General features: G+C 36.3%; 1 non-coding gene and 1 pseudogene across 1 annotated transcript; both read right to left on the minus strand.

Annotated features, from left to right (window-relative positions):
• Positions 1-856: 856 nt before the first annotated feature.
• LOC149136575 (5.8S ribosomal RNA) lies at positions 857-1,008 on the minus strand (annotated as a pseudogene).
• Positions 1,009-2,669: 1,661 nt separating this feature from the next.
• Positions 2,670-2,775, minus strand: LOC128247456 (U6 spliceosomal RNA). The gene has a single exon (XR_008263834.1). It is a non-coding gene; the product is annotated as a U6 spliceosomal RNA (small nuclear RNA).
• Positions 2,776-7,092: the final 4,317 nt, after the last annotated feature.

Genomic DNA, 7,092 nt, shown 5'->3' on the forward strand with positions numbered 1-7,092 from the left:
AGTTTTTAATGTTTCGAGCCTACGCTCTTCCACAGAAAGGAGGTAAGTAGGAAAGCTGATAAATCATAAATTCCTTCAGGTAGATGGCTCTGCTCAATATGTAGAAAAGGTGTAGGTAGAAACTCTATAAGATGTACCCAGTACAAGCTATGGATACATAAGAGGTGCAGCAATATCAGAGAAAGGTTAACAGAGAAAACAGTCTTTGTGTGTAGCAGATGTATAAGTACAATAAACACTAGAAATGTACAGAAAATATACTCCATCAAATGCCAGTGGAGATACCTAGAAGTAGTTGATAGCTTCTGTTATCTAGGTGATCAAGCCAGCAGTGAAAGTGAATGCTTTAAGAGCATAGCTACTAGAATTAGAATAGGCTGAGCAAAGTTCAGGGACCTTTTATCTCTGTTGGTAACAAAGGGCCTCTCCCTCAGAATGAAAGGCACACTGTATGATGCCTGTGTGTGAACAGCTATGCTCCAGGGCCATGAAACATAGGCTGTGACCACAGAGGACATGTGAAGGCTTGAAAGAAATGAAGTTAGTATGCTTTGCTGGATGAGCAATGTCAATATGCATGTGCGACAGAGCGTAAGTGCCTTGAGAGAAAAACTGGGCATAAGAGGCATCACATGTGGTGTGTAAAACTCTGTCCAACTTATGCAAGCTTGGAAAAGTGGACATTAAAATAACGATGATGATGATGATACTGAAATAGTGTATGAAATAATAAGGTAATATGTATACCCTATTTACCTATGTATATAATTATCCTTTCCAGTATATGCAAAAGACCTGAAATTTTGGGGAAGGGGACTAGTTGATTACATCAATCCCATTACATGACTTATTTTATTGATCCCAAATGGATGAAAGTCAATGTCCACCTTGGCAGCATTTGTGCATTCGAGGTGTTGATGTTCACTGAGTCCTGCAATTCGCATCAGTTCACGTGGATAGCCGCACTCTTCATTGATGGACGAGCCGAGTGATCCCCTGTCCAACGCCCTTTTAAAGCCTAGCCAGGCTCATGGGCCCGGTTTCCTGGTTTCAATGGTGTATGCATTCCCCAGCTGGACGGGACGCCAGTCCATCGCAGCGTTACTCATTTTTGCCAGCTGAGCGGACTGGAGCAACGTGAAACGAAGTGTTTTGCTCAAGAACACAACACGTCGCCCGGTCCAGGAATCGAAACCACAATCTTACAATCATGATGCTGACACCCTAACCACTAAGCCACGTGCCTCCACTAAACATTTTCTCTGGTGAGCTAATGATTCTGCCAGTCTTCTCTATGCATATAAATAATAATGCACAGTGGGTATTTCCAGCTAAAAATAAAAACTACATCTGTTCATTTATAATGTGCAATTTTGCTATTACTACTTTTAAGATGTAAGAACAATTAGAACTTTTAATCAAATTATTAGTATTTTAGTCAGTATAATCACATTAACTGTCATAAAATTCTGAAGCTATTTTTAATATTTGAAGCTTTTCTCCAGTTGTGCGAGAGTAATGATGTTTTGAAGTGTTCATATTAAGTATCATATTGTAACCTGTATATAGATGATTACTCATTGATTGTAGAGTATGCACAACTATGTAACATGATTTCTGTATTTCCAAATAGCACCATGCATCTTAAGAGACAGTATGATTGCTGCAGCAGCAGAAGCAGTCAGCCATGTAACTGTCCGCTAACATTATGTTAGCGTGCTAATTTTTTTCACACCTCAAAAATTAAGCACAGAGATTGTTGAAATGTGACTTGTCTATTGATGATGTCTTCTCCAAGGTGGGTGTATCTCATCAATGCATACTTACAGAGAACTTCTAACAAAGAACAGATGTTATATAGAACTTACAAAGTACAGACATACCTCAACTTATGTCAGTAATTAGTTCTGAGCCATGCAATTTAACTTGAAAAAAAAAATTATGTAACATGAAAAAAACATTTAAAAAAATTTATTAGCTCATATCTGTTTTAATAAATGGCTTGTACATATTTTCACATACATTTTATTTGGTTTTCCGCTGCAGTATTAAGTATTAGGTATTTAAAAAATTTTTTATGGTTTTAAATATACTCATAAAGTCAAATAAATGAAGTGAAGTTGAGGTCTATCTCTTAAAAAATAATGACATAAAGTTGAAAAGACATAACTTGAAATGGTATAAGTTGTGATATGCCTGTATTTGCTTAGCATTTAATAAACACAAGAATCAAGAGAAGTAGTTAAAGAGAATAAAAGTTAATCTTTAAAAATTTTCATAACACACTGTTCTCAACACTCTAAAATTTAAAATTTTGTACTTGTGCATAATATGCAGACCTAAGCATAATGTACACTGGACATTTGGTTGATAGAAAAGTAGATTTTTTCATCATCGTCATCATCATCATCCTTTAATGTCCGTTTTCCATGCTGGCATGGGTTGGATGGTTTGACCAGATAACCAGAGCCTGCAAGCTGGAGTGCTGCACCAGGCTCCAGTCAGAATTGGCTTGGTTTTTACAGGTAGATGCCCTTCCTAACACCAACACTTTACAGTGTGTGGTGGGTGCTTTTTACATGGCACCGACATGAGTGCTTTTTATGTGGCACCAGCACAGGACTCTTGCAGGCCAATCTTCTTCACCAGAGGAGGTGGCCTTAATACTTAAAAATAGGGAATGTTTCATGAATTTGTATGTCATACTTAAGCATGGGCCATGCTAATCTTCTCTATATCATTCTAATTTTAGTATATGTACTGCCTGAATTTAACAGTGTGGAGCTGTTTGCAAAGTTGTACTTATACATTTAATGATGTGGCAATGTATATGCTAGTTTATTGCAAATTCCTTTCCTAAATTCTATTCTTTAACCCTTAAGCATTCAGATTACTGTTAAATGAAATACTTATTTTTTTTCACGTTGTTTTAAATTAATCATGCATTATCTTGTAGCTTTGAGATTTTGAAGATGTGAGTGTGTGTTATTAGCATGATATTGTAGGATAGGTATAAGAAGTCAGATCTGGTCTGTTTGAACATAAAACAGATAGAATATTTAGGCTGGATATGGCCAATTTAACCAAAGGGTTAAATGCTTGTTTTCCAAGACCATATCTTCATTCATCAACTCAGTATAGATATAGACTAATATTTCTAAAAGATCCTCTCAGCCTAGAATTATTAATCTATAAGAATGTGTACAAATTTTAGAAGAATTTAAAATCTTCCCCTGCCCCTTCTCCTTCTCTTTCACATTCTTTATTAATTTTCCTTCTTTTGTGTTTTTTCATGCATTGGCTTCTTTGTCTCTTTACCTGTGTAACTTTGCAAAGTTGTGTAACCTGCCAAAGTTGTTTTCCATGTCCCCTAATCAGATCCATCCATAGGTATATTCTTTTATTCTTTTACTTGTTTCAATTATTTGACTGCAGCCATACTGGGGCACTGCCTTGAAGGGTTTTAGTCAAACAAATCGACCCCGCAACTTATTTCTTAGAGTCTGGTACTTATTTTATCCGTCTCTTTTGCTGAACTGCTAAATTATGGGGATGTAAATACACCAATACTGGTTGCCAAGCAGTGATGGGAGGGGGGAACAAACACAAACACAAAGACACATATGCACACATACATAGACACACACACACACACACACACACACACACACACACACATACACAAAGGCCCTCTTTCGGTTTCCATCTACCAAATCCACTCACAAGGCTTGGGTTGGCCCGAGACTATAGTAGAAGACACTTGCCCAAGATACCACACAGTGGGACTGAACCTAGAACCATGTGGTTGGGAAGCAAGCTTCTTATCACACAACTACACCTGTACCTAGCCATGCCTGTATTTAAAGAGAAAATTTTGAAAGCATCAGTGCCAGTTGTCTGAAGACTGGGAGGAAGAAACTTTAGACAGTTACTCAGATAGACCTAGCTTTCACTGGATAATATTACTCCACTCTACCTAAGAGTATTCAGTACTTTTTTTTCACTTAATTGCATTTCATACTTACATGAAGCCCTTCCATTATGTGCATACATGTACATATGAATGTAAGTACGAATGAATGAATGACTGGCTTGTATGAATGAAAGGCTGAATGAATGAACATATGTATGTTTTCATGCTTAGATGTATGCATGTGTGTGTGTGTGCAAGTGTGGTGTAAAGAATAAAAATACAACGACGGAATGATAAACAAGCAAACAAAATGTATTAGGTTTATGCTCAAGAAAATAGAAAGTAAGATCTTTTATGTTTTGCACATGCATTCTTCTACAGAAAGAATAAGTGTGGAGTGAAAAAAAAAAATGGAGAGACAAATGAATAAATGTGTTTCAATTAGATGATCACCTCATGCTGAAATGACCAGAAGATGAAGAGGTTGTTAAAGGTGTGAGTGGCAAGGAGGCAACTGTAAACCTGATAAGTGTATGTGTGTGTGGGCGTGTGTGGGTGTGTGTATGCATGTATACTCTGTAAGTTTATGTTTGCTTAAATGTATGTGCGTGTGTCCATCCATGATTTTTGTTTATGTTTGTGTGTGTGAGGCTATCTGATATATGTGTATGTATTACTCTCTCTTTTCTTACTCTTTTACTTATTTCAGTCATTTGACTGTGGCCATGCTAGAGCACCGCCTTTAGTCGAGCAAATCGACCCCAGGACTTATTCTTTGTAAGCCTAGTACTTATTCTCTCGGTCTCTTTTGCTGAACTGCTAAGTTATGGGGACGTAAACACACCAGCATCGGTTGTCAAGCGATGTTGGGGGCGGGGGACAAACACAGACACACAAACATATACACACACACATATATATATATATATATATATATATATATATATACATATATACGACGGGCTTCTTTCAGTTTCCATCTACCAAATCCACTCACAAGGCTTTGGTCAGTTCGAGGCTATAATAGAAGACACTTGCCCAAAGTGCCACACAGTGGGACTGAACCCGGAACCATGTGGTTCATAAGCAAGCTACTTACCACACAGCCACTCCTACGAGCTACATACATATGTTATCTTATTTCTTTATTGCCCACAAGAGGTTAAACATAGAGGGGACAAACAAGGACAGACAAACAGATTAAGTCGATTACATCGACCCCAGTTCGTAACTGGTACTTAATTTATCGACCCCGAAAGGATGAAAGGCAAAGTCGACCTTGGTGGAATTTGAACTCAGAATGTAACGGCAGATGAAATACCGCTAAGCATTTTGCCCGGCATGCTAACGTTTCTGCTAGCTTGCCGCCTTACATACATATGTTATCGAGCTACATAACTTTTTTTAATCTTTTAAAATACTGTCAAATTTAGCCCAAACATCCCATATTTATCTCAATGCTGGTCCAATGGATAATGTTACTCTACTTTACCTAAGAGTATTCAGTACTGTTTCATTTTATTGCATTTCATACTTACGTGAAACCCTTCCATTATGTGCATATATGTACTTACCAGTGGCTTGTAAAAAACACCATTTGAGAACTATGAGAACCATAGTTCTCATATTCGGTTAAAATGTCTTACGTTTAAGCTGGTTCCCATGCATTTCCCTGAAGAGAAGATTACATTTTTAACATTGCCGATTCCTATGGAAGGTATAATTTGTAATCTTCAAAACATATGTTGGAAATAAAAGTATGCAGTTAACATATGCGTTTTACTCCATTCATTAAATTTTTATATATATATATATATATATATATATATATTCAGATGAATTAGGTACTTAAGTTGAGGCACCAGAATTTAGTACGGTATTATCCATACAGTTTCAAAATAAGGTGATTAAAATCAAAATAAGCAACAGGATATCTAGAGGTAATGCAGTACAATCGTTTCAAGCGACTCCATTTTAATGAACAATGCAACTATTACATCAATTTAAATGCACAGCAATCCTTAGCTGCATAAATACATAGAATTAAATTGAATTAAAACAGATGGACACATTAGTATAATTTTACCTAAAACCTTCTGGAGGTTTTAGGTAAAATTATACTAATGTGTCCATCTGTTTTAATTTAATTTATGCAGCTGAGGATTGCTCTGCATTTAAATTGATGTAATGGTTGCATTGTTCAATTAAATGGAATTGCTTGAAACGATTGTACTGCATTACCTCTAGATATCCTATTGCTTATTTTGATTGTATATATATATATTTTGATTATATATATGTATATATATGGTGCCATGTAAAAAGCATTTAGTCTACTCTGTGAGGTGTTCAAGTTAGGAAAGGCATCCAGCTGTAAAAATCATTTCAAAATAGACACTGAAGCCTGGTGTAGTCTTCTGTCAAGCCAGCTTCTGTCAAACTGTTCAACCCATGCCAGCATGGAAAGTGAACATTAAATGATGATGATGACATACATAAATACATACATACACACACACATATATATACAACCAGCTTCTTTCAGTTTCCATCTATTAAATCAATTCACAAAGCTTTGGTCAGCCTGAGGCTATATAGTAGAAGACACCCAAGGTGCTATGCAGTGGGATTGATCCCAGAAACATGTGGTTGAGAAGAAAACTTTTTATCACACAGCCACACTTGTGGCATACGGATGGTATGATTCTTGAAAAAAAAAATGTTTTTACATTTTTACATAATGACATTTGCATTCATGCAGCCATTGAAACCAAACCAAATCAAGCTGGAATCTGGTATAGCTCTTCAGCTTGCCAGCTCTGGTCAAGCCATCCAACCTATGCCAGCATGGAAAATGGATGTTAAATGATGGTGATGATGATGATACATACCTTTTATGCCAACTGAACTGCTGGTATTCTTTACATAATTTGTAAATAATAATAACTTGGGAGTAAGAAGTATATTTAACGATGTTCAAATAGTGGAATAAATTCTTTACCTTTGTTTTTGGAGCCTTTACATTACTGTTTACTGATGCTGACAGACCATCACTAATTTCTTCTTATTGAACTATTTAAAAAAAATATCTAATGTAGTTTTCATTCAAACTGTTACAGTACAACATTATGCAAACTATTTAAATCATGCTACTTCGATTTACCCTGTGATCTAAATGC

Source organism: Octopus bimaculoides, chromosome 3 (assembly GCF_046866305.1).
Source record: "Octopus bimaculoides isolate indiv1 chromosome 3, ASM4686630v1, whole genome shotgun sequence".
NCBI lineage: Eukaryota > Metazoa > Mollusca > Cephalopoda > Octopoda > Octopodidae > Octopus > Octopus bimaculoides.